The 24,767-nt window shown below is 40.9% G+C and overlaps 1 long non-coding RNA gene across 2 annotated transcripts in view; it reads left to right on the top strand.

Moving 5' to 3' along the window:
- Positions 1 to 1,110: 1,110 nt before the first annotated feature.
- The window catches only part of LOC129647734 (uncharacterized), a 38,386-nt gene continuing 14,729 nt past the window's right edge, over positions 1,111 to 24,767 (top strand). The window contains exons 1-3 of one of the 2 annotated variants that reach the window (XR_008712469.1): positions 1,111 to 1,307; positions 11,812 to 12,000; positions 12,595 to 12,775. This is a non-coding gene — a long non-coding RNA (uncharacterized LOC129647734). The remainder of the gene's footprint in view (positions 1,308 to 11,811; positions 12,001 to 12,594; positions 12,776 to 24,767) is intronic. The other variant, XR_008712468.1, reaches the window with a different exon arrangement.

Raw genomic sequence — 24,767 nt, 5'->3', positions numbered from 1 at the left:
GAAGGATAATTGCTTTACAATATTGGTTTGATTTCTGCCATACATCAACATGAATTAGCCATAGGTGTACATATGTCCCTTCCCACTTGAACCTCCCTCCCACGACCCACCCTTTCCCAACCCTTTAAGTTGTCACAGAGTCCCAGTTTGAGTTCCTTGAGTCATAAAGCAAACTCCCATTGGCTATCTATTTTATATATGGTAGTGTATATGCTTCCATGCTACTCTCTCCATTTGTCTTACCCTCTCCTTCCTCCCTGCCGCCCATGTCCATCAAATCCATTTCTTGAATAAAACCTGCTATTATAAATTTATAAAGAGTGGTGAACCACCTCCAAAATCAAATCAGAAAACTCATAGAATGACAAGGACCTCATAGATTATCAAGTCTGTTCTTTGTGCCTCTAATGTACAGAGGCAAAATGTTGTATTATGCATTATATCTATATAATACAATTAGATGTAAGTTATTGTCATGAGTCTTCCTGAAAATTCTCACTTTTCCTTTTGTCTCTCAAACTTGAAATTGTCCTGCTTTAACTCTCTCACTTGTCTTTAGTTGACTTGGTAAAGATGTGATTGTAATATTCCCTGCCTGGAAAATACAACTGAAACAGGTTGAAGAAAAGCAATCAGAAATGATTCAGGCAAGTTGGAATTCTGTAATAGTTGTAGGTGACGGAAAGAGTTCAGGTTTGGATATCAGGACTGGGATTGATGCCTTGTTTTTTAACTCACTTGATCAGAAGTTCTGAAGCTTTATATTTGGAGGGCTTGTTAAACCTCATCTCTGGGCCACCCAGCTGGAGTCTCTCTCTCAGTAGGTCTGAGTGAGGCCTGAGAATTTGCAATTCTATCACATTTCTGGGTGATAGCAAAGATGGTCCTGAGCTACTAAGCGCAGGCGGCAGCGACGGGCGTGCTAAAGCGCAGGTGGCCGCGACAGGCGCGCTAAGCGCGGCAGAGAGGAGCCACCCCACGTCCGAGGTCAGGGGCGGTGATGAGAGGAGTTACCCCGCGTCCGAGGTCAGGGGCGGAGGTGGAGACGAGATACCCCACGCCCCTAAGCCAAAGGCCAGGGGCGGCGGGTTGGAGGAGCTACCCCACGCCCGAGGCCAGGGGCGGTGGCCGGGAGGTCCAACCCCACATCCAAGGAGCCGTGGCTGCACGGGTGCAGGAGGGCCTAGAGGAGCTATCCCACACTGAAGGTCAGGAAGGGCAGTGGTGAGGAGATACCCCTCCTCCAAGGTAAGGAGCAATGGCTGTGCTTTGCTGGAGCCGCTGTGAAGAGATACCCCACGCCCAAGGTAAGAGAAACACAAGTAAGATGGTAGGTGTTGCAAGAGGGCATCAGAGGGCAGACACACTGAAACCATACTCACAGAAAACTAGTCAATCTAATCACACTAGGACCACAGCATTGTCTAATTCAATGAAACTAAGCCATGCCCGTGGGGCAACCCAAGACGGGCGAGTCATGGTGGAGAGATCTGACAGAATGTGGTCCACTGGAGAAGGGAATGGCAAACCACTTCAGTATTCTTGCCTTGAGAACCCCATGAACAGTATTAAAAGGCAAAATGATAGGATACTGAAAGAGGAACTCCCCAGGTCAGTAGGTGCCCAATATGCTACTGGAGATCAGTGGACAAATAACTCCAGAAAGAATGAAGGGATGGAGCCAAAGCAAAAACAATGCCCAGCTGTGGATGTGACTGGTGATAGAAGCAAGGTCCGATGCTGTAAAGAGCAATGTTGCATAGGAACCTGGAATGTCAAATCCATGAATCAAGGCAAATTGGAAGTGGTCAAACAAGAGATGGCAAGAGTGATATCGACATTCTAGGCATCAGCGAACTGAAATGGACTGGAATGGGTGAATTTAACTCAGATGACCATTATATCTACTACTACGGGCAGGAATCTCTCAGAAGAAATGGAGTAGCCATCATGGTCAACAAAAGAGTCCGAAATGCAGTACTTGGATGCAATCTCAAAAACGACAGAATGATCTCTGTTCGTTTCCAAGGCAAACCATTCAATATCACAGTAATCCAAGTCTGTGCCCCAACCAGTAACGCTGAAGAGCTGAAGTTGAACGGTTCTGTGAAGACCTACAAGACCTTTTAGAACTAACACTCAAAAAAGATGTCCTTTTCATTATAGGGTACTGGAATGCAAAAGTAGGAAGTCAAGAAACACCTGGAGTAACAGGCAAATTTGGCCTTGGAATACGGAATGAAGCAGGGCAAAGACTAATAGAGTTTTGCCAAGAAAATACACTGGTCATAACAAACACCGTCTTCCAACAACACTAGAGAAGACTCTATACATGGACATCACCAGATGGTCAGCACCGAAATCAGATTGATTATATTCTTTGCAGCCAAAGATGGAGAAGCTCTATACAGTCAGCAAAAACAAGACCGGGAGCTGACTGTGGCTCAGATCATGAACTCCTTATTGCCAAATTCAGACTTAAATTGAAGAAAGTAGGGAAAACCACTAGACTATTCAGGTATGACCTAAATCAAATGCCTTATGATTATAAAGTGGAAGTGAGAAATAGATTTAAGGGACTAGATCTGATAGATTGAGTGCCTGATGAGCTATGGAATGAGGTTCGTGACATTGTACAGGAGACAGGGATCAAGACCATTCCCATAGAAAAGAAATGCAAAAAAGCAAAATGACTGTCTGTGGAGGCCTTACAAATAGCTGTGAAAAGAAGAGAAGCCAAAAGCAAAGGAGAAAAGGAAAGATATAAGCATCTGAATGCAGAGATCCAAAGAATAGCAAGAAGAGATAAGAAAGCCTTCTTCAGCGATCAATGCAAAGAAATAGAGGAAAACAACAGAATGAGAAAAACTAGGGATCTCTTAAAGAAAATCCGAGATACCAAAGGAACATTTCATGCAAAGATGGGCTCAATAAAGTACAGAAATGGTATGGACTTAACAGAAGCAGAAGATATTAAGAAGAGATGGCAAGAATACACAGAAGAACTGTACAAAAAAGATCTTCATGACCCAGATAATCACAATGGTGTGATCACTGACCTAGAGCCAGACATCCTGGAATGTGAAGTCAAGTGGGCCTTAGAAAGCATCACTATGAACAAAGCCAGTGGAGGTGATGGAATTCCAGTTGAGCTATTCCAAATCCTGAAAGATGATGCTGTGAAAGTGCTGCCCTCAATATGCCAGCAAATTTGGAAAACTAAGAAGTGGCCACAGGACTGGAAAAGGTCAGTTTTCATTTCAATCCCAAAGAAAGGCAATGCCAAAGAATGCGCAAACTACCGCACAATTGCACTCATCTCACACGCTAGTAAAGTAATGCTCAAAATTCTCCAAGCCAGGCTTCAGCAATATGTGAACCGTGAACTTCCTGATGTTCAAGCTGGTTTTAGAAAAGGCAGAGGAACCAGAGATCAAATTGCCAACATCCACTGGATCATGGAAAAAGCAAGAGAGTTCCAGAAAAGCATCTATTTCTGCTTTATTGACTATGCTAAAGCCTTTGACTGTGTGGATCACAATAAACTGTGGAAAATTCTGAAAGAGATGGGAATACCAGACCACCTGATCTGCCTCTTGAGAAATTTGTATGCAGGTCACAAAGCAACAGTTAGAACTGGACATGGAACAGCAGACTGGTTCTGAATAGGAAAAGGAGTTCATCAAGGCTGTATATTGTCACCCTGTTTATTTAACTTATATGCAGAGTACATCATGAGAAACGCTGGACTGGAAGAAGCACAAGCTGGAGTCAAGATTGCTGGGAGAAATATCAATAACCTCAGATATGCAGATGACACCACCCTTATGGCAGAAAGTGAAGAGGAACTAAAAAGCCTCTTGATGAAAGTGAAAGAGGAGAGTGAAAAAGTTAGCTTAAAGCTCAACATTCAGAAAATGAAGATCATGGCATGTGGTCCCATCACTTCATGGGAAATAGATGGGGAAACAGTGTCAGACTTTATTTTTCTGGGCTCCAAAATCACTACAGATGGTGACTGCAGCCATAAAATTAAAAGACACTTACTCCTTGGAAGGAAAGTTATGACCAACCTAGATAGCATATTCAAAAGCAGAGACATTACGTTGCCAACAAAGGTTCGTCTAGTTAAGGCTATGGTTTTTCCTGTGGTCATGTATGGATGTGAGAGTTGGACTGTGAAGAAGGCTGAGCGCCAAAGAATTGATGCTTTTGAACTGTGGTGTTGGAAAAGACTCTTGAGAGTCCTTTGGACTGCAAGGAGATCCAATCAGTCCATTCTGAAGGAGATCAGCCCTGGGATTTCTTTGGAAGGAATGATGCTAAAGCTGAAACTCCAGTACTTTGGCCACCTCATGCGAAGAGTTGACTCATTGGAAAAGACTCTGATGCTGGGAGGGATTGGGGGCCAGAGGAGAAGGGGACAGCAGAGGATGAGATGGCTGGATGGCATCACTGACTCGATGGACGTGAGTGTCAGTGAACTCCGGGAGTTGGTGATGGACAGGGAGGCCAGGTGTGCTGCAATTCATGGGGTCACAAAGAGTCGAACACTACTGAGCGACTGATCTGATCTGATCTGATCTGAGGTTGGGTCTTGGCACTATGGATCACAGGGTAATTTGTTTCAACTTGCCACACCTAAGTTTCTTGGTCTATAAAGGGAATGCCATTATCTTTACAGTCTTTCTGTCAAGAAGAATGCTCTGAGCACATTCCTGGAATGAAATATTTGCTCAAAAAAATGTTTATTCCCAATCCTGCATCAATTTATAACTCTGACTACCTAAATAATCCATCAGTTTCCTGATGGCTCAGATGATAAAGAATCTGCCTGCAGTGCAGGAAACCTGTGTTCAATCCCTGGGCCAGGAAGATCCCCTGGAGAAGGGAATGGCAACTCACTCCAGTATTCTTGCCTGGAGAATCCCATGGACAGAGAACTCTGGTGGACTTCAGGCCATGGGGTCACAAAGAGTTGAACATGACTGAATGCGTAACACAAATAATCCATACACAACAAAAATGAAGGTATAGATATATACAAAGGGTTTTTTTGTTTGCTTGCTTGTTTGCTTTTTGTTTGGTCACTGTGATTTGATTATTCCTGAAGTTTCCATTCTTATAAAAAATAATCTTGATCGCTTTTTTTATTATGTTTTTTATCCCTCACATAAATATTGAATATGAAATTCATATAAAAACAAAATCTGTAATATGGGATCCTGATATCCACTATTTACAAATAAAAGAGAATTTGGGGGCTTGATGTTATCTTACAGATAATCCAGTTGACCTGTTCATTTTATAGATGGAAAAACTTGTCTAAAATCACAAAGCCAATTAGTGATTAGAATCCCAGGTCACTCAGGTCAAACCAGCCGAGTGCTGGGTCACTACCTCCTGAAAAAGACTTCACAACATCTATTTTTTTCCTTACTATTTAGCAATATTTTTATTAAATAATAAAACTTAATAAATTTTAAACAGGAAGGAGAGGTGAGCTAACTGCATGAGGCTTCTCCAGGGCCCTCCCATGGGGCAGGTGTGGCAGGAAGTTGTTAGTGTTTCTAATCAATGGGTGTGTTGGATTAAAAATGGGGATACCCATCTATAGTAGGTGTGGAAAACAAACCTGGTCCCTAGGGGGTGACTGAGAGGGCCTCTGAGGACCCGGGTAAGGGCAACATTCACTCCTACTGGGACAGGGAAGGCGGGTCAGCCTCCTGAGGCAGGTGCTCAGGTGAAGGCCCCTCCTGTGGACCACCACCCTCACCATGCCTTCTCCAAGCTTCTGTTTGGCCTCTTGTTGCCAAACAATGGTGGTATCTTCCCTTCAGTCTGTAGGAAGTGGTGTTCTGGTACCCACAGCCTGTGATGCCCAGGCCCCAGTGATGAGATCAGCAGGGAAGTGAGGGTAGCAGGGCTGTGTCCACCGGCTCAGATCCACAAGCTCTCCTTAGACTCAAGAAAATGAATAACATTCACTCTTACCATTTCCCTTATCATCATTAAGTACAGGATCTCTTTTTTGAATAATGTTGAGCTGTACTGTGACTTTCTTTCCAAACATTTCTATATGAAGCTGCCTTTGGAATAAAGGGTCCTCCAGGGGCTAGAGATCTTCCAGAGATTCCTAGAAATACTTCTGTGCCAAAGTTCCTTGTCTCCTAGTACACTCCTTTTGTTGTGTGGTGGAGTTGTTGTTGTTCAGTCACTCAGTTGTGTCCGACTCCTTTTGACCCCATGGACTGCAGCACACCAGGCTTCCCTGTCCTTCCCTATTTCCCAGAGTTTGTTCAAATTCATGTTCATTGAGTCAGTGATGCCATCCAACCATCTCATCTCCTGTCACCCTCTTCTCCTCCTGCCCTCAATCTTTCCCAGCATCAGGTCTTTTCCAAAGAGTTGGCTCTTTGCATCAGCTGGCCAAAGTATTGGAACTTCAGCTTCAACATCAGTCCTTCCAATGAATATTCAGGGTTGATTTCCTTTAGGATTGCCTGGTTTGATCTCCTTGGAGTCCAAGGGACTCTCAAGAGTCTTCTCTTGCACCACAATTCAAAAGCATTAATTCTTCAGCTCTCAGCCTTCTTTGTGGTCCAACGCTCACATCCATACATGACTACTGCAAAAACCATAACTTTGACTATGTGGACTTTTGTTGGCAAAATGATGTCTCTGTTTTTTAATACACTGTCTAGATTTGTCATAGCTTTCCTTCCAAGGAGCAAGTGTCTTTTAATTTCATGGCTCCAGTCACTGTCCGCAGTGATTTTGGAGCCCAAGAAAACAAAATCTATCACTGTTTCCACGTTTTCCCCTTCTGTTTACCATGAAGTGATGGGACCAGATGCCATGATCTTAGTTTTTTTGAATACTGAGTTTAACCCAGCTTTTTCACTCTCCTCTTTCACCCTTAATTCACCTTTTAGATTCTTTAGTTTCTCTTCACTTGTGTTGGAGTTATTTTTTCTCTTTTTTTAAAGCAAGGAAATGAGAGACAGAAATTTCAGACATTAGTAGACAAGAAAGATCCTCCAATGTTTTTGTTTCCCCTTTTGCTGGGATCTTATTTAAGATATTATTAAATCCATCCAAGAATGGAGCAAAGTCCAGTCTGGAAATATTGACCCTTATTGCCATCAAGGGAAAAGGTAAAGTGACTATTAAGGACCAAATGTTTATGTCCTCCCAAATTCACATTTTGGAATCCTAATTCTCAGTGTTACGGATTTGGAGCTGAGGTCTTCCGAAAATAATTAGTAAGATAGGTCAGGGAGTGGAGCCCTCATGATGGGATTAATAAAATATATAGAAGAGATACCAGGTCTTCCTCTCTGCTCTCCACTATATGAGGATACAACAGTGAGAAGACCCTCAGAGAGCGAGGAAGAGGTTTGTCACCCACCACGGAATCTTCTGGGACCTTAATGTTGGATTTTTCAGCCTTCAGAACTATAAGAAATAAAACCCCGGTGTTTAAGCCCCTCCACCCCCAGTCTGTGGAGATTTTTTAAGCAGCCCCAGCTGACTAACATAAGGGCTTCCAGGTGGCTCAGATGGTAAAGAATCTGCCTGCAAAGCAGGAGACCCAGGTTCAATCCCTGGATTGGAAAGACCTCCTGGAGGAGGGAATGGCAACCCACTCCAATATCATTGCCTGGAAAACCCCATGGACAGAGGAGCCTGGCGGGGTACAGTCCATGGGATTGGAAAGAGTCAGGCACGACTGAGAGACTAACACACAGTTAACACAGAAACTGACGTCAAGAGGCCTTAAGAGAAGAGGTCTCTCTTTTTACATTATTATTATTTAATAACTAAATAAATAATTATTTCCATTAATTACAGGTGAAAACAGGAAATAAATTGGTTTAGATTATGGGATGAAAGAGTACATTTTGTTGTACAGAAGAACATTACCAAAGCAAGGAAATGATTATTATTAAGTTTTGAGAGAGTGACTCTTTAAAAGAGGAAGGGACTCATGGAAAGAGGCACACATGAAAGATACAGCTTCATAGGTGTCACTAAACTCCATTTCTTATACTGGCTGGGGTCGCATCAGCATTTGTCTTACAACTACTGGCAAATGATACATGTGCTTTTATAAACTTTTTTTGCATGCTCATTATATGTCATAATATTTTGTAGAGCCTTGCAACAGAGATTAAATGGCTGTTGCATGCATGCTAAGTCACTTCAGCCGTATCCAACTCTGTGCAACCCTATGGACCATAGCACGCAGGCTCCTTTGTCCGTGGGATTTCTCATGCAAGAATACTGGAGTGGATCGCCGTGCCCTCCTCCAGGGGATCTTCCAGACCCAGGGATCGACTCTACGTCCCTTACTTCTACCTGCATTGGCAGGCAGGTTCTTTACCACTAGCGCTACCTGGGAAGCCAGGTGTTAAATGGCTTCTAAATATCTAAATGGATGTTAGATATTTAGACTTTCCATCTGAAATCTTGAAGAATTCTATTGAATTATATTAACAATAATAAAGGCAAAATAGCATGTCTTTCAATAGCACATTTATGTAGTTTTTATGACCTTTGATTTCTCACTTTGCCTTTCCCAACAGGCTGAATTTCTTGGGTGCTCTTTTTAATAGCTCACAATGATCATTTGGGATTCCCCAGGTGGCTCAGTGGTAAAGGATCCTCCTGCAATGTAGGAGACATGGGTTCGATCCTTGGGTGGGGAAAAGCCCCTGGAGAAAGGAAATGGCAACCCACTATAGTATTCTTGCCTAGGAAATCCCATGGACAGAGGAGCCTGGTGGATTACAGTCCATGGGGTCACAAAAGAATCAGACGTGACTGAACAATTAAACAGCAATGATCATTTATTAGATTTTGGTTATTTATTATGTGTCTAGGTTTTCAGGAAACAACTACTACAAGCAAAGAAAAAATGTAACTATTTTATTTTGAAGATGACTTATCAGAAAGAAATGTTCAGGCTGAGTAACAGTTGGATAACTTAAGTTTATATCAACCTAAAAATATGAAGAAAAATGAAAGGAAGGAAGAGATGAAGGAAGGAAGAAGAGAAAAGATGATATACATGAAATGTCTGTGGAGTGCCCTGTGCACACTAGATGCTTTCATTCAGAGTATTACGTTTACTTCTCAAGGACCACAGGAGGTTGTTTTCTTTTTAAAAGAAGCAAAGAGACTCCAAGAGAATTTTCTGTAGCCCTTCAATACTATTGTACCCAAATCACAGCTCTAATGTTCAGTTCAGTTCAGTCGCTCAGTCATGTCCAACTCTTTGCGATCCCATGAACCGCAGCACACCAGGCCTCCCTGTCCATCACCAACTCCCAGAGTCCACCCAAACCCATGTCCATCAAGTCAGTGACGCCATCCAACCATCTCATCCTCTGTCGTCCCCTTCTCCTCCTGCCCTCAATCTTTCCCAGCATCAGGGTCTTTTCAAATGAGTCAACTCTAATGTTACCAGTTATTAATAGGAAGTTTTAAAAAAAATTAATAGAGGGGCTTCTCTGGTGGCTTAGTGGTAAGGAATCTGCCTCCCAAAGTAAGGGACATGGTTTCGATTCCTGATCCAGAAAGATCCCACCTTCCACAGAGCAACTAAGCCCACAAGCCACAACGACTGAAGCCCACAAATCCTAGAGTCCATGCTCCACAACAAGAGAAGCCACCACAATGAGAAGCCTACGCAACATAACTAGAGAGTAGCCCACACAGCAGTGAAGACCCAGCACAGCCAAAAATAATAAATAAATAAATAAGCTTAAAATTTAAAAAGTAATAGAGTCCAGTTCTAGTGATATTGACAACTTTCCAGTAAAAGTGCTCTTAGGTGCCATCTCTCTCAAGTAATCCCCGTAGGTTGGAAAATTTTTAGTTGTTTTCCCTGTCGGTTCATTAGAAACAAGGACTGGGGACTCCATAGAGTTTCCACACTGGCAGTTCTCCAAGTAAAGGGCTTGCCTTAATAGAAATATAAGTGAATGGATCTTGTCTTCAAAATCTCATCTGTCACCTAGTTCCAGAGAGAAATAAAGTCACACCTTCTTGGGGGATGATGTACTAGACTTTTGAAACAAGGAGAAATTGTATGATGTGTCATTAAATGCAATTTCTTTTTAAGAATTCTCTCATTGGTAATTACTCTTATTATGTAGGTGGACAGTCTCTTAATATAGATAAAGACCTTTGCAGCTGCTCTCCTCATCAGCCCCATGTTTAATATGCACTTTCTAATTAGCATGGATGTAAAGCCTGGCATTTGCAGTCAGCCTCCCTTTCTGTCAGATCGGGTTTTAATCTGGGCTATGTTCAGCTGCGCAGGGCTGATAAGCATTTCTGAAATCTCTGTACACGACAAACAGCACTTTAATCTCGTCTTTCAATTTCCAGCGCACTCATTACACAAATTCAGCTCAAAGAACCTTGATGCATGAAAATTAGCCTTCCTGGATGTGGTACAATTTCTTTTAACCTTTTCTGAAATACTCTGATCCTCTAGGCCTCTTGTCACAGGAAAATGTAGGCAGTGACTTACTTATAAAATAGAGGAAGTTTATCCCCAAGGCCCACGGATGCTACAGTTGAGTTAAACGTGAGCTATTTGTTTTAATTGAGGATGAGGAAAATGATGTCTTCCATTTTAACCTAATTTTCAGAGAATAAACATCGTCACATAGAGATAAATTCTATTTCCATGTAGCGCTTTCAGTTACAGAATCCTCGACTGGGCCAGCTGTCTGACAGAACTCCCTCATTTAAACCTCAAGCCAATTAGCACCAATTTTCAATCAGTTATGCAAGCAGTAACCTGTTCCTCTCTGTACATAATCTCTCTATGAGCTGGCTTGGAGGAGATGAAATTCAAAAAGTGTCAAATTGCTTTCCTTAATACTGTTTAGGTCTTTATTTTCATTACACCCTAGGCTCTGATTTGAAACTTTCCAAGATAAAGATGTGTGAAATAGCAACCGTGCCTTCCTAGTGTCTAGAGATCAGAGGGGACTGGGAAAGAATGTGTAGTACATGTGGAAAGCTTCACAGGCATGAAGACGGAGACCATCTTACAGGGAAGCAGGAATCGGTTTTATCTGCCATTTAACCCCATCCATTCTTCAAACACAAATCAAGGAGAGTTGAGGACACAAGATCCCCCATGTATTTAACCTTTTTCAGATTATGAAAAGTAATCAAGCTTCTGAAATTCTCCACGAAGGGGACAGCTTATTGCTTGCACATAAATTGCTTTAACGGAAGCTACAAACCCTTTTGGTGAGAAAGTCTTCAGGAATGACTGAAGGACTTTCCTCCACATTTCCAGGGAGTATGTCCAGCCTCAGCACCCGCAAAACTCAAAGGCCCTGGGCTGAGCTCAGCCCTCCTCGTTTGGTCACACCTCAGCCACACCCTCTTTGCTATTACTAGGCCATCTGAAAAGGAGAGTTTTGAGAAAGTAATCTTGTTTTCTGGGGCTCCCCAGGTGGTGCTAGTTGTAAAGAAGCCACCTGCCAATGCAGGTAGAAATAGGAGAGGTGGGTTCTATCTCTGGGTCCGGAAGAGATCCCCTGGAGGAGAGCAAGGCAACCCACTCCAGTGTTCTTGCTTGGAGAATTCCATGGACAGAGGAGCCTGATGAGCTACAGCCCATAGGGTTGCACATAGCTGGACAGGACTGAAGCGACTTAGCATTCACACATAGCTTTGTTTTCTATTTAGGCAAAGGACTAAGCAAATCAAACATAAGAGTATTCTCATGACGACAAAAGAATAATACTTACAATGACTGTTTTGTTTTTTTTTTTCCAGAGCTCTCTGTGATATCTACCAAGAAGCTCTACTAAACGCATGATGAAGAGGACAGTTAATTCAATAGGAAGAAATAATGGTTCTCCTGTAAAAAAGACACAGATTTAAGAATGAAAAATGGACAAAGTGTGCATATTTTCCTTATTTCCAGAATACAGAATTTGGAATGTCAGCACACCTTCTGCACAGGTAAGCTTCTGGATTCCGACTTTGTTGAAGCAGGATCCTAAGGCTGGGACAACAGGGCCAGGCAGAGGGGAAGTTTGGAGAGGACTGGTTTGATGAGACTGTTATAATTTCCTGTTCTCAAACCTTGTTGGGCTTTGTTCTTTTAGAGGACATCTCAAGAACTCTACTCAAAAAGCCAAGTTGCAGGAGACAGGTTTCCAGGGGGGTTGCTAAGTGAACAATTGTATTCAAATTACAATATCTGTCACATTCGTCTAGCCTCCTGTGTGGAACTCTAAGCAGAGAAAGGGAGTCGATTTCATTTCTGTAATGTCACTGGAGGCAAACAATAGCATTTTTCACATGGTAGAATTTACTTTTTGTAATTCTAAAAGTCTCCCTTCTTAATTATAATGCTGGAAGCAGCCATAAAACAAAAGACCTGAGCCATCTCCTAGAGTATATCACACCTCTCAGAACTCTACCCAAAACCCAGAAAATAGCCTAAGTTTCTAGACATCCTAAAGCCTTCCTTATGAAAGAATTTCCGGTGATCTGGCTTTGACATTGTGCCTATTGGGTAGACATGATGGGACATTTGTGTTGACCCCCCAGACCACACCAGGGCCTCTGCTCAAGGCTGCTATACTGACACCAAGTGGTCCACCCACGAGGACTCCAGAATGACCCAGAGCTCACTCCAGTCTGCATCCTAGTCTGTGGCAGTCCATGGGTGTATGATCCCTAGGCTCTCCTCTCAGATGCTGGATGCCAGTCCCATGCGATTAACTTACTGGTAGAGTGTCATCTGTTTTATTATTATATTCACTTAAGAAACATTATGCAGTGTTCTTTATCTGTCAGGACGTGTGCTTGAGAGAGTGGAGAGAAGAGTGAAGAGGGACTGGGGGAGTTATTTATCACCCTGTAGCTTCCTCCCAGAGAGAAGATGCACTCAAGGCTCAGAGAGTCAAGGAAGCATTTGACTGGTGTCTCTAGGAAGACTACACATTTCTCTGCCATACAACACCCTCCTGTCTTATAGACTTTGGGTCATTGACTTTCAATTACTTTGTGTTCTGTTTATTTGTTATGTCTCAGTTGTTTTTTCATCTGTTTTGAACGGGGTAATGAATCACTTTCTAGGGCAATCTAGAGGAACTCTCTGCTAGACCTCTTTAATGTATTAAATCAATAATGCTGTACTGAACTCTAGAGATACAGACAAAGAACCAGAATACTTATCCCTCAAGGACCTAGGAATTTACAGGCAGAAATAGAAAAATAAATATTGTACTATGATACAATAAAGATGCATATAATAACACAGGCTTTCTCAAAGTGGATCCCATAGACTTTCAGATCTGTTCTCTGAGGTCTGTGAGTCATGGCACTGGAGAAAACTGTACTTGAACCTCAGTTCTGCCACTCACTTGTCACATCATCGCAAGCAAGATATTTTAGCTTCTGAGTCTTAGCATCCTCTCTGTAAAATGGCTCTCTCAGTCATGTCTGACTCTTTGTGACCCAATGGACTATAGCCTGCCAGGCTCCGCTGTCCATGGGATTTTCCAGACAAGAGTACTGGAGTGGGTGGCCATTTCCTTCTCCAGGGGATCTTCCCGACCCAGGGAATGAATCCGGGTCTTCCGCATTGCAGGCAGATCCTTTACCATCTGAGTCACCAAGGAAGCCCTAAAATGTGGGTGCTAGTTGTTAATTTTGTTGTGGAATTAAATGAGGAAAGACACATAATTGATCAATTTCCTGTTGCATGGTGTGCCAGGTGTCATGGGCCTGATTTCAGCTGCATATCCTCAGAATTACTACCTACTATAGCACAAAAACAGCAGTCAGGTAAAGACAAACACAACATGACTTATTTACAACAAAAGAGAAATAAGTAACTATACTGCCCACCATGGGCAGAATACACCTAACATTGATTTATTCTCCACTTTTTTAGGAATGCCAAATTTCTGCTTAGGAATCCCTCCCATGCTAAACCAAATTCAAAACATTCCACTCTAAATTTAAATGGATAAACTCTAGTTCACAAATATTTCCCAGACCCTTTGAGGAATAACCCAATCCCCTGTTTTCATCAGGAGACTCACTATGTATTTTTTATTAACCATGCAGTTGAGACTGCATTTTTCTGTAACTGCACATAATGGTAAAAACATATAATGGAGCTTAGTTTGCAGCTTAGTTTGGAAACAAATACTTTAATGTGGCAAATACAATGTCACCTTTTTCAAATATGATAACTTAAGCGATGAGTTGGTGGCCTCAGTTAATGTGGAAAATATAATTCTGGTGGCTCAGATGGTAAAGAATCTGCTTGCAATCTGGGAGAACCAGTCTCGATCTCTGGGTTGGGATGATTCCCTGGAGAAAAGAATGGCCACTCACTCCAATATTCTTCCTGGAGAATCTCATGGACAGAGGAGCCTGGTGGGCTACAGTCCATGAGGTCACCATGGACTTGATCTTGGTCGTGAAGAGCTGGACAAGACTGAACTACAAACACACACACATAGCCACCCCAGTAAACCATGGTTACTGTTGAAAGACAACCAAAGTCCAAATCTGGGTATGAATCTGACCCTCTGGGTTCCTTGGGGTTGTCCCTAAATTCAGATACACACATCAGGTAACCAAAGTAAGTGTGACTTCTCTCTCAACGGGGCTGTGTTACTGCAAACATTCATCTTTCGAGTATATGGTGTTCTTTTCAAGAACAATAAATAATATCAAAAAGACAAAACATATCATTCAGTATCTGGTGGATGCTTCACTGTGCAAAACTGAAAAAGCAGGAATTTGGATTCGTTATTTCAAATTAACAAATATTACATACGTCTCAATTCTAAGATGTCTCCCATTTTAAGATATTAAATACAATCTGAATTAAGATATTAAATACCATCTGAATACAAGGTATTCAGATGCCAACTTTTTTGGGGGGAAAAACATATATTTCAACAAAAAATCCAGACAATATTTTGAGTAACAAAACTGGCATAGATTTCTCTGTACAATTGCAGGCTATTTAATCATCACCATTGAAACTAGTGTTGAGTCCAAGCTTTCTTCACCATCGGAGTTGAAGGACCTTCTGAGTCACTTTTGACCATTGGCAGCCATGCTTAGCATCATGTGAGGCCCTAATTTTACCCTGGCCCTGCCCCGAGGCACCATACCCTCCTCCCAGCTTTGAATGCTGACTACATTCCTGACTACAATGCCTAAGCCCCATATCCCCCAGCTATTTCATTTTCCATTTATTCTCAATCTCAGTTCATTCTCTGCCTCTCTGATCATTTTAAAATATGCTGCCTGTATCATAGAGTTTAGCTTTTAATTGGGTAATACTTTGTGTTCTTAATGTTTTCATAGAATAGCATGTAGAAATGCTTTCAAAATCTAAAATGATTCATATTTATGACTTCATTCTGACTGTTCAAGTATGTACCTCTTTTCCACCTGCCTCCCACCCTCCAAATTGAGCTCGTGAGATAGAATTTCATCTTCTGCCACCTTTATGTTCCGCAGGGCACCTGGAAGACCTCTAACCCACACAGCACACACTTCTATTATTTGTTCATTTACAGCAAAGAGCTTAATAGGAAGGTGACTAACAGTTTGACGTTTCTATTTAAAAAGTAGGTGGTGTTGGCTTCCCCAGCAACTAATTCTGGCATCCTTCGTAGCCTGTCCCCACACTTGATACACCTCATTTTATCCATATGGGGAAAGAGGAGAAAATTAAAATAGCCACCATTTTATGATTGTTAGGATTTATTTGAGTCACCAGGCGTAATGGATCCCAACTCAGCTCTACAGTCCACATGTGGGCTTTGCTGTCATACTCACGGAAGAGAACCATGTGAGCTTAAATGCTCTGCAAAATCCTTATACGATGGAGCTCTTGCCCGTATTTCCTGTGAATGTTCCTGCTTTCTGCAATTAAAAACTGATTCTCAGAAAATGACAGGATTAGTCAGCAATATTGGACAGAAGAGGGAGAAAAAAAATAAACATAAAGAGAAACCTTCGAGAAAGAGATGTCTCAACATAATGTGGATAAATGAATCCAATTTCATCCCTGAAAACTGGTTCAAGAAGCACTGAAAATCCATCTTTTACCTCCTAAAATTCTTTTCTTCTTCAGAGATAGTAAACATCTCTTGAGGTTTGCCTCAAAATCAATAATGCTATATATAAAAGAGCTATCCCGATTTTTTTTAAAAACTGTGCATAAACACACCCCCCCACACACACACATATATTTTCCCTCACCCCTTAATAATAGAGGCCTTGTTAATTTTATAATTGCATTTTATAAGAGGCTAAACAAGTTTAAGCAAAGCATGTTTACTGCCATCATTTTTCTATGGTCATTCGTGGTAGGTAGTAGGTATTGTCCTCTGAATTCTCTCAGGGTACTGTGTTCTTATAGCTTGAGTAATAATGGCTTATCTTACAGCAATAGGATACATTTCTTGACACCAACTGTACCCACTGAATTCTCTGTCAGTGACAATGCAAATCAGAAACACTTTGTAGAAAATATGTACTTGAAGAAGAGTAAGAATAAGAGATGTGAAGGCAATGTGGTCACTAGGAGCTCACCTACCAGACAATTATATATTCATTCAGTGTCTGCACAGGACCCAGGCTCACAGGACATAAACACCAAGAATGTACATTATTGAGTTGTTATTTACTGAATCCATAGAGAAGGGAATGGCCACCCGCTCCAGTATTCTTGCCTGGAAAATCCCATGGACAGTGAAGTGTGATGGGCTACGGCCCATGGATTTGCAAAAAGTCAGACGCAACTAATACACTTACTGCATCCAACATCTCTTAAATTTAGTAAGAGCTATTCCTTTTTTTCCATTCATCTATTGAGTTCACTTTCATTTATTATATAGATAAACATCATCTCAAGATTTCACATATATTAGGACAATTTAATATTGTTTTTTAAGATTGTGCTTAAAGCCACTTTCTCTAGCTCTGATTAGAATTCACACACACACACAGAATCTAACTTCCATCTTTGGCTTAGCAAGCCTTTATAGATTTTATTCAGATACAAAAGACACAACCACAGAGGTGAAATTCCTGTTGAATTGTTAAGTCAGCCAATATTGGTTACCATGTATTTTTTGCATTTTATAACTACATTCTATGTGCTGGAAACTAGTCTAGATTTCAAAAACGAAACAAAATTTCTGCTTCCAAAAAACTTGTATGCATAGATGAGGAGATAAATAACGGGGAAATGAAAGAAAAAAAATATTGAAAAGTGTACCCAATGGTAAGGTTAAGTGCTACAAATAAACTGATATGAAAGAGAGAAACTGGGTGGAAAGTGAGGGGCCTGCAGAAGGCCCTACTTAGCCACTTTGGTCTGGGAAATTTTGGTCTGGGGAGGTAAAATTTAATTTGATACCTGAATATGGGAAAGTAACAGTTGTGTGTTGGGGAGTAAATATTCCAAGCTACTATAGCTGAAGAGTAACAGACATGGGAGAAAGTACAGTGGAATGCACTTGAGAGGTAGTTCAGTTCAGTCCAGTCGCTCAGTCGTGTCTGACTCTTTGTGACCCCATGGACTGCAGCACGCCAGGCCTCCCTGTCCATTACCAACTCCCAGAGTTTACTCAAACTCATGTCCATTGGGTTGGTGATACCATCCAACCATCTCATCCTCTGTCGTCCCCTTCTCCTCCTGCCTTCAATCTTTCCCAGCATCAGGGTCTTTTCCAGTGAGTCAGTTCTTTGCATCAGGTGGCCAAAGTACTGGAGTTTCAGCTTTCAGCTTCATTGAGAGGTAGGCAAGTGTCAGATGATGCAGGGTAAACAAATAGATAAAATATTATTCTGATTACAATGAAGTGAAAAGACTGTGGTCATGGAACCCCTGTTACAGACGGTCAGATTAGAGATGATATTTTTGGCCCTGGTTATAGCGGCAGAGATCAAATTCAAGATAAATACTGTCCTTGGAGCAACAAGTTACACTGGTGAGCTAAATGTGGCATGGAAAGAAACTGACAAATTAGAGATAGAATCTTAACCCTTGTAGCTAGATGGATAATATTACCATATACTTTAAAGTTGAAGACTTGGTATGCTGAGGACTCTAGGCTTTGTGTTAGAGATGAAGAAACCTTGGCTATTGGCTCTGTTTTAAGTTTCTGCTGACTATTGGACTTCCAACTGATGATGTCAGGTAGAGAGTTAAATATGATTCTATAATTCATCAAAGAAGTCAGTGTTAGAAATATTCATTTGAGAATTGTAGAGAAAAATTTCAAAGCCATGATACTAGATTAAATCTCTTAAAGAGTAATTGCAGTTATAGAGGAGATGTCTGGGGACAGCAGTATTTAGACAGCATGGGAAGACCCTGAAGTTGAAGGAAAACGAAACTTCCTCTAAACCTAGAGAAGCACCTGTCTAAGAAGAAAATATCAAGAGCTGCTAACAAATTAGATAAGAGGAAGACAAAAATTAACCAATAGCTTTAGCAAGATGTGGGTCCTTGGAGATCTTAATAAATTGAGGCATGACACTGGAGGCTCGATTTGGATTGGATGGAAGAGAGAATGGGAGGTAAAGTAGAAATATCAACCATATATAGAATTTTATAGCTAATAGTCTGGCAGTGGAGGGAAATGGAGAAGTGTGGTAATGCTTTGGAGCTGAGGCAGTGTTTTGCTTCGAGATGAGTGATGTTAGACTCATGATGGTGGGAATGATCCAAAAAGTAAGGAGAAAGAAATGATACCAAAGGAAAAAGGGAATGATGAGAGACCAAAGACCAAGACAAATTATGAGGCAAAGGATCCAGAGCCTAAATGAAGAGTTTGTTGGGGGTATGAACAGGGTTGGTTACCTTACCTGGTGTCATGGCAGGAAAGGCAGTGCATGAATGCAAGGGGGAAAAAAAAAAGCTGACTTGGTGGCAGCTCAATAGCAAATTGTAATGGTATGCTCACTCAGATACAGCAATTAATTCTTTTGTAAATAATTGCTAGCTGTAGATGCTCTTTATTAAAAATCCAATACAGCAGATTTACGGTTGTTAGGAGAGTAGTAGAGAAAATACTCTGTATTTTCTATGATATATATATATATATATATCTATCTATCAACTAAAATTTAAATAATGCCATTGAAACTATTTTTATAAAATACAGTGGTGGAGAAAAAAAGATTTCAAAAAAGAAGTAAAGCAAGAAGAATTCATCTGCTTGAAAAATATATGAAAATGATACCAAATAATGTTGATCTTTACAAGAACTTCTTTTGTGGTCAGGAGACACGTTTTCAAGCCTTCCATATTTTAATTTTTTTAAATAGGGCAACTGTCAATTTGAATTACTTCATCCTGCTTTGCATAATAATTTACATATTTATCCACCAAGAATGCTCTGATAAAGGACAATATCCCATGAGAGATGAAAAGGCTTGATTCTTGAATCCCACTTTTACATTCTTGAATAGCAAACCGTCTTTTTCAGCAACAAAATTGTAGTATTGAGAAAGACAATGGGCCAGGTCAGTGGTTTGTAGTTAATTTTTTACCGTGAAATTCTATTATACAAAATTGCTTGGAGCAGCTCTTGTCAACACCACCCCAGTTAAAAGAGGTTTTGCTTTTTAACCATGAAAAATAATTCTTGCCTAAAACAAGATGATCACAAGAAAGCTTTTTTTTTTTCAGCTCTAAACAAGGATAGACAAACCAACTTTGAAAAAAAAATGTTTACTGTTTTCATTTACTAATAATTTAAATATTTACTGATATCCTTTATTGAACAAATAAAGATTTTGGTCTTTAGATGTCAAGTTTATGCTGTGAGTTGCTTAAGGTTTTGGGTACTTTTGCTAAGGCTTTATTCTTATCTCAATCATAAAGTTGTCTGGGTATGACCTAAAGTCATATCTCTCTTGATTTTCTGCTTCTCTATGTGTGAGGTATATACATCCTGATAGCAGAATAAACTCACATTCAAATTGATTTGTAATACACTTCCCTGTGTGTAGGTTCTTTGAGTTGCTCTCTCAGTTTCTCCAAGCACAGCACATCAAAAAGACTACATGGGACCCTGAGAAGATGATTATGTATAGGCCTTTGTCCAAAACTTGGGTGTGACATTAAGAGTTGAAAACACTTAAAAGATCCCTATGACATTAATTGAGTGAAATTCCACTGCTAACACTTGCTTTGATGGTTGAATTCCAGTTACCCAACTGTGGTACCCACTGCCCTTCCTTCCTTCCTTCATAGCTGACTTTTCACGTCACCACAAGATAACCAGTTAGGGCTCAGGTGTCCTTTTTAACATCTGATCAACAATAGAGAGCTTTTCAAAGAATGTTCCACAGGGGTGTAACATCTCATAGATGAGTATCGGGGTCACTGCTGGAAAGTATTTCTTCAGAGTAGCTGAGAAAGCTCCAGCCCATCCTTTCCTTTGCAAACAGAGCGACTCAGTTCCTCTTTATTTTTTAATCCTAGAGTTCTACCATAGACTTTATTTTTGAGAGCATTTTGCTTTGGAAAATTAAGAAATTATGCATATTAGTGGAAGTGGAGGGATTAGTCTGTGAGTCCTCCTAGGTTGAATTTTCACTATGACTTTCTAGAGGCGATGCCCTAAACCTTGTGGACCCACAACAGAGTGGAAGTGAAGGATGGACATTCACAGACAGACCGTCTCTATGTGATCTCAAATCACAGGGACAGTCGGCCTGCCCATCTTAGAGGAAAGGAAGCAATCGTGGCTCCCATGGTAGCAATAAGGAGGACATTCTCTCTGTATGTTTCAGAAAATATATAACATTTTTCTCTTTTCCCATTTCTTTGAGTCCCTGTTTGTTTTGCAATCTTTGGTTTAGTACAGTGCTAGGGGTACAAATGGGAACTCGTATTTTTCTTGAAAAAAAAAAAATAGTTGAATAAAACCTCATTTATAGTATCTCCTACTTCACCTGGGCTTCCCTTGTGGCTCAGATGGTAAAGAATCTGCCTGCAATGTGGGAGACCTGGGTTCGATCCCTGGTTTGGGAAGGATCCCTTAAAGAAGGGAAAGGCTACCCACTCCAGTATTCTAGTCTGGGGAATTCCATGGTGTCACAGTGAGTTGGACATGACTGAGCAACTTTCTCTTCAGTCACTAAACACCCATAGTGTGAGTCAGGAAAGAAAACCATAACACACAAGGTCCTTTCCCTTCTGTAATGTAGTATTAGAAACATCAGAGGGGGCTGTCTACTGGCAAAGTGAAGCTCTCCCTCCAGGCCCACCTTTTCCAGGCCTGGTGACCAGGCAGCAACGTGATGAAGGAGCAACAGAGAAATATGAGGAGCAGAAAACACACAGAACTTTTGTCACCTTTAGGGTACTCTTCTGTTTAATTTTAACTCTTTCGAGAATTCTTTTCACATATTAAGTCAGATGTTGCCTTTTCACATATTAAATCAAATGTTGCCTTACAACATTTCATCATTTTACTAGGTGGTAGGGAGTTACTTCTTTGCCCAGGTTGGAGGATGAGAAAGCAGAAAAAGTACAGGAAGATTTCCCTTGGTTCACCCTCGCCCCCACTTTTGAGGGACAGCTTCATGGATTATTCTGTAAACATCTTAAAGCAAGGTTCTGGGTCCAAATTCTGGCTTTCATATTGACAAAGGTATTCCTATCATTTGTGGTGTTTCAGTTAGAGTGCTATTGAAGTCTCACATTCAGTCCAGTGAATGGGAACAGAAGCCATGTCTTTGGACGTGGCTGATAACCACGTCTAAATGAACAGTGGACCTTGCCGCCTGATGGTACCCCAAGGACGTAAGGAGGTTTTTCTCTGATGACTCATACAGTCGGGGTTGTCTTGCAAAAGGGAGGGAATTATCCAATGGCTGTAATTACAGTGATTCAATGACACAAATTCTAAAAGGCAGATGTGGCATAAACAATGAGAGAACACACAGAAAACTCTACATTATCAAATCCAGCCCTATATCCTCATCATGTAGGAAGTAGCCAAAGCCATAGAGGCCCATGGTGAGAATCTGTTTTCCCCAAGGCTCCTGGATTATTCCCTGACTTGGACGACAAAGCAGTGGCTATCAGAGCCCTGATATGTTAGAGTAAACTGAAAAAACAAACATGAGCCATCTTCTAAGATAGCAAACTGTGTGGCGTCAAATAAAAACGGCCATATGGATAGAATAAATAGGGCATGTTTAGGGAATGTGCCAAAGCCACAGAGCAAAAGGGAAACCAAAACCAAAGCATGACTCAAACAAAAGTTGAGCTGAGCCGCAAAGAAACAGTTACAAAAAGCACATCAGTCAGATCAGTTTTCTCAGTGGTGATGGTGGCAGCCACCATGAGCAGACATAGCTTTGAAGTTACACACACCTCGGTGACAACCGGGAGTCGTTTATGCTCTCAGAGCCCCAGTTGTCTTGTTTATCAAATAGGGGGAATAGTAGCCCTTACCTTGCAGACTTTCTGTGAGACTAAAGAGATAACGTGAATCTAAAGGGTGAGCACAGTACCAGGTATGTATATGCTCGGTGAATGGGGGTATTTCTTGCTGTTTTCTGTTAAGAATGTGGTATGCATATGGATCGAGAAATGTACAATGCAGAGGAGTTCCTAATTTTCTTCTTTTCTCACCCTCCCCCAATGCCTTCTGTCTTCCCGCCAGCAGGTATATATTCATCCATAGGCTAGAAGCGGACTTCATATTGAACTCATTGACAGAACTAGTTAAAATAATGGATGCTTAGGAGGGAAAACAACAGGAAGTTATTGACCACTTAGTTATTTGTATAATTTGTTCCTATTTACCCTGGGATCACATACTTAGAGAGGAAACACAGCGTGGTCTTAAAGAGCGTGGCCTCAGGAGACTGTCTGGGTTCAAATTCCAGCCCCACTTACTGCCTTTTGACCTTGGGCACTCCATCTCTCTGAATTTCCAGTTCTCTCTCTGTGAAGTGGAGATAATAACCACCAAACGCTATGAGAATTACATGAATTCATATTGGCAAAGGGCTTAGAATATTGCTTGGTATTTAGTAAGTGTTACTTCAATATTTATTAAAGAAATAAGTAAATGCTAATAGACAGTGTAGTAGGATGTCTTCACACATAGTGGAATAAATTTTTATAAATAAAAATTTTACCATTTTATTTTTTTCTACCAGAAATGAGCAAGATTTAGAATCTCAGTTAAAGATCTTGATGGTCATAGTAAATATTTATATTATTATATTTTAGAAGGAAAAAATGGTAAAACTTGACTGAAGTACTACAAAAAAAAAAAAATACACACTTCACAATTTTTAAATCAAGAACACTGTGTTGACTAAAGTCCAAGTTATGGTCCCATACCTAGTATATTATGAGGGTTTCTACTTTTTGTGTGTCCTTACATTGTATAATATCATCAAATGTGAATTTATTACAGCTTTACTCTTAACATCTATCTCATTTCTTTATTTTTTTTATGACATGATATGAGGACATTTAATGGATTCAGCATTTTTCAACCAAAAGTTCAGTTGTAACACTGGCTTTTATTACTGAAGTAGCTATTTTTCATAATCATGAAGTAGCAACTCAGGTTTTTTGTTCTAGTACAAGTTCCAGTTTCCAAAAGACTACATCACACAATTCTATCATTGTGTATTTCAGTTGCTCCATGTTTGCTGCCAATGAGTCATTCATCTATCCATTCATTCATCAAGCACTGAGAATCTATGATATGCTAGGAACTTTCCTAGAAATTGGGTCCTAAAGTGAATAATTTTTCAGAATTTTTCTCAATATTCTCAATGTGCTTACTGGCTCAGTCATGTCCAATTCTTTGCAACCGTGTGGACAACAGCCCACCAGGCCCCTCTGACCATGGGGATTCTGCAGGGGAGAATACTGGAGTAGGTCGCGATGCCGTCCTCCAGGGCTTCTTACCAACCCAGGGATCAAACCTAGGTCCCCCACATTACAGGCAGATTCTTTACTGTCTGACTCACCAGGGAAGCCCAATATTCACTATGGTTAATGGTTATTTTACATTTGGGGACCTGGAGGGAGAATCAGATAGATTCATTAATGGATAAAGTAGCCTTGAGCAGTCATTTAAAAATATTGAAACATTCACCTAATTGTGATTTCTCCCTTTGTAATAAAAGTATGGCATGTTGGAAGCATTTTCCACCTGGGAACAAGGAACTCTAGATCCACAGGAGACTAAGGATTTGGGGCAGGAAACACCAACCCTCACATGGGTAGAAGGGAATGATGACAAGCAGGGTCTCTCATATTTGTGGCTTTAGATTCCCAGACTCATATTTTCTACCTGTTAGGGGCCAAGCATTGTAAAATTTTCACTGATTTGGGGTAAAAGTCCTGTCCTGAAAGACATTATGCCATTCAAAGTATCATCTTCAAATTGGCATTTTAGGTGCATCTTCAAAAGATATTTTCATACTTTAATCATGCTGGCAGCTTCTGAGTGATGCAGCCTGTGATGGGACCAGTGGATTGTATAGTCAGTGTCTACTTCTGTACCTCTTTACTGCTTTGTGGGTCTTTTCTTTTAAGGCAATATTATATGAGAACCTATGTTGATAGCTCAAACAGTCTCCAAGCTCTCAGATAATGGTGCTGGCTAAGCTCTTGTGGGCAGGAAGGGCAAATATGTGATCATCTCAGTAAAGATAAATTTCTGCCTTCTGGCAGAGTGAAAGGA

Source organism: Bubalus kerabau, chromosome 3, assembly GCF_029407905.1.
Source record: "Bubalus kerabau isolate K-KA32 ecotype Philippines breed swamp buffalo chromosome 3, PCC_UOA_SB_1v2, whole genome shotgun sequence".
Lineage (NCBI taxonomy): Eukaryota > Metazoa > Chordata > Mammalia > Artiodactyla > Bovidae > Bubalus > Bubalus kerabau.
The sequence above is the reverse complement of the archived record's forward strand: the minus strand, read 5'-3'. Positions and strand labels throughout refer to the sequence as shown.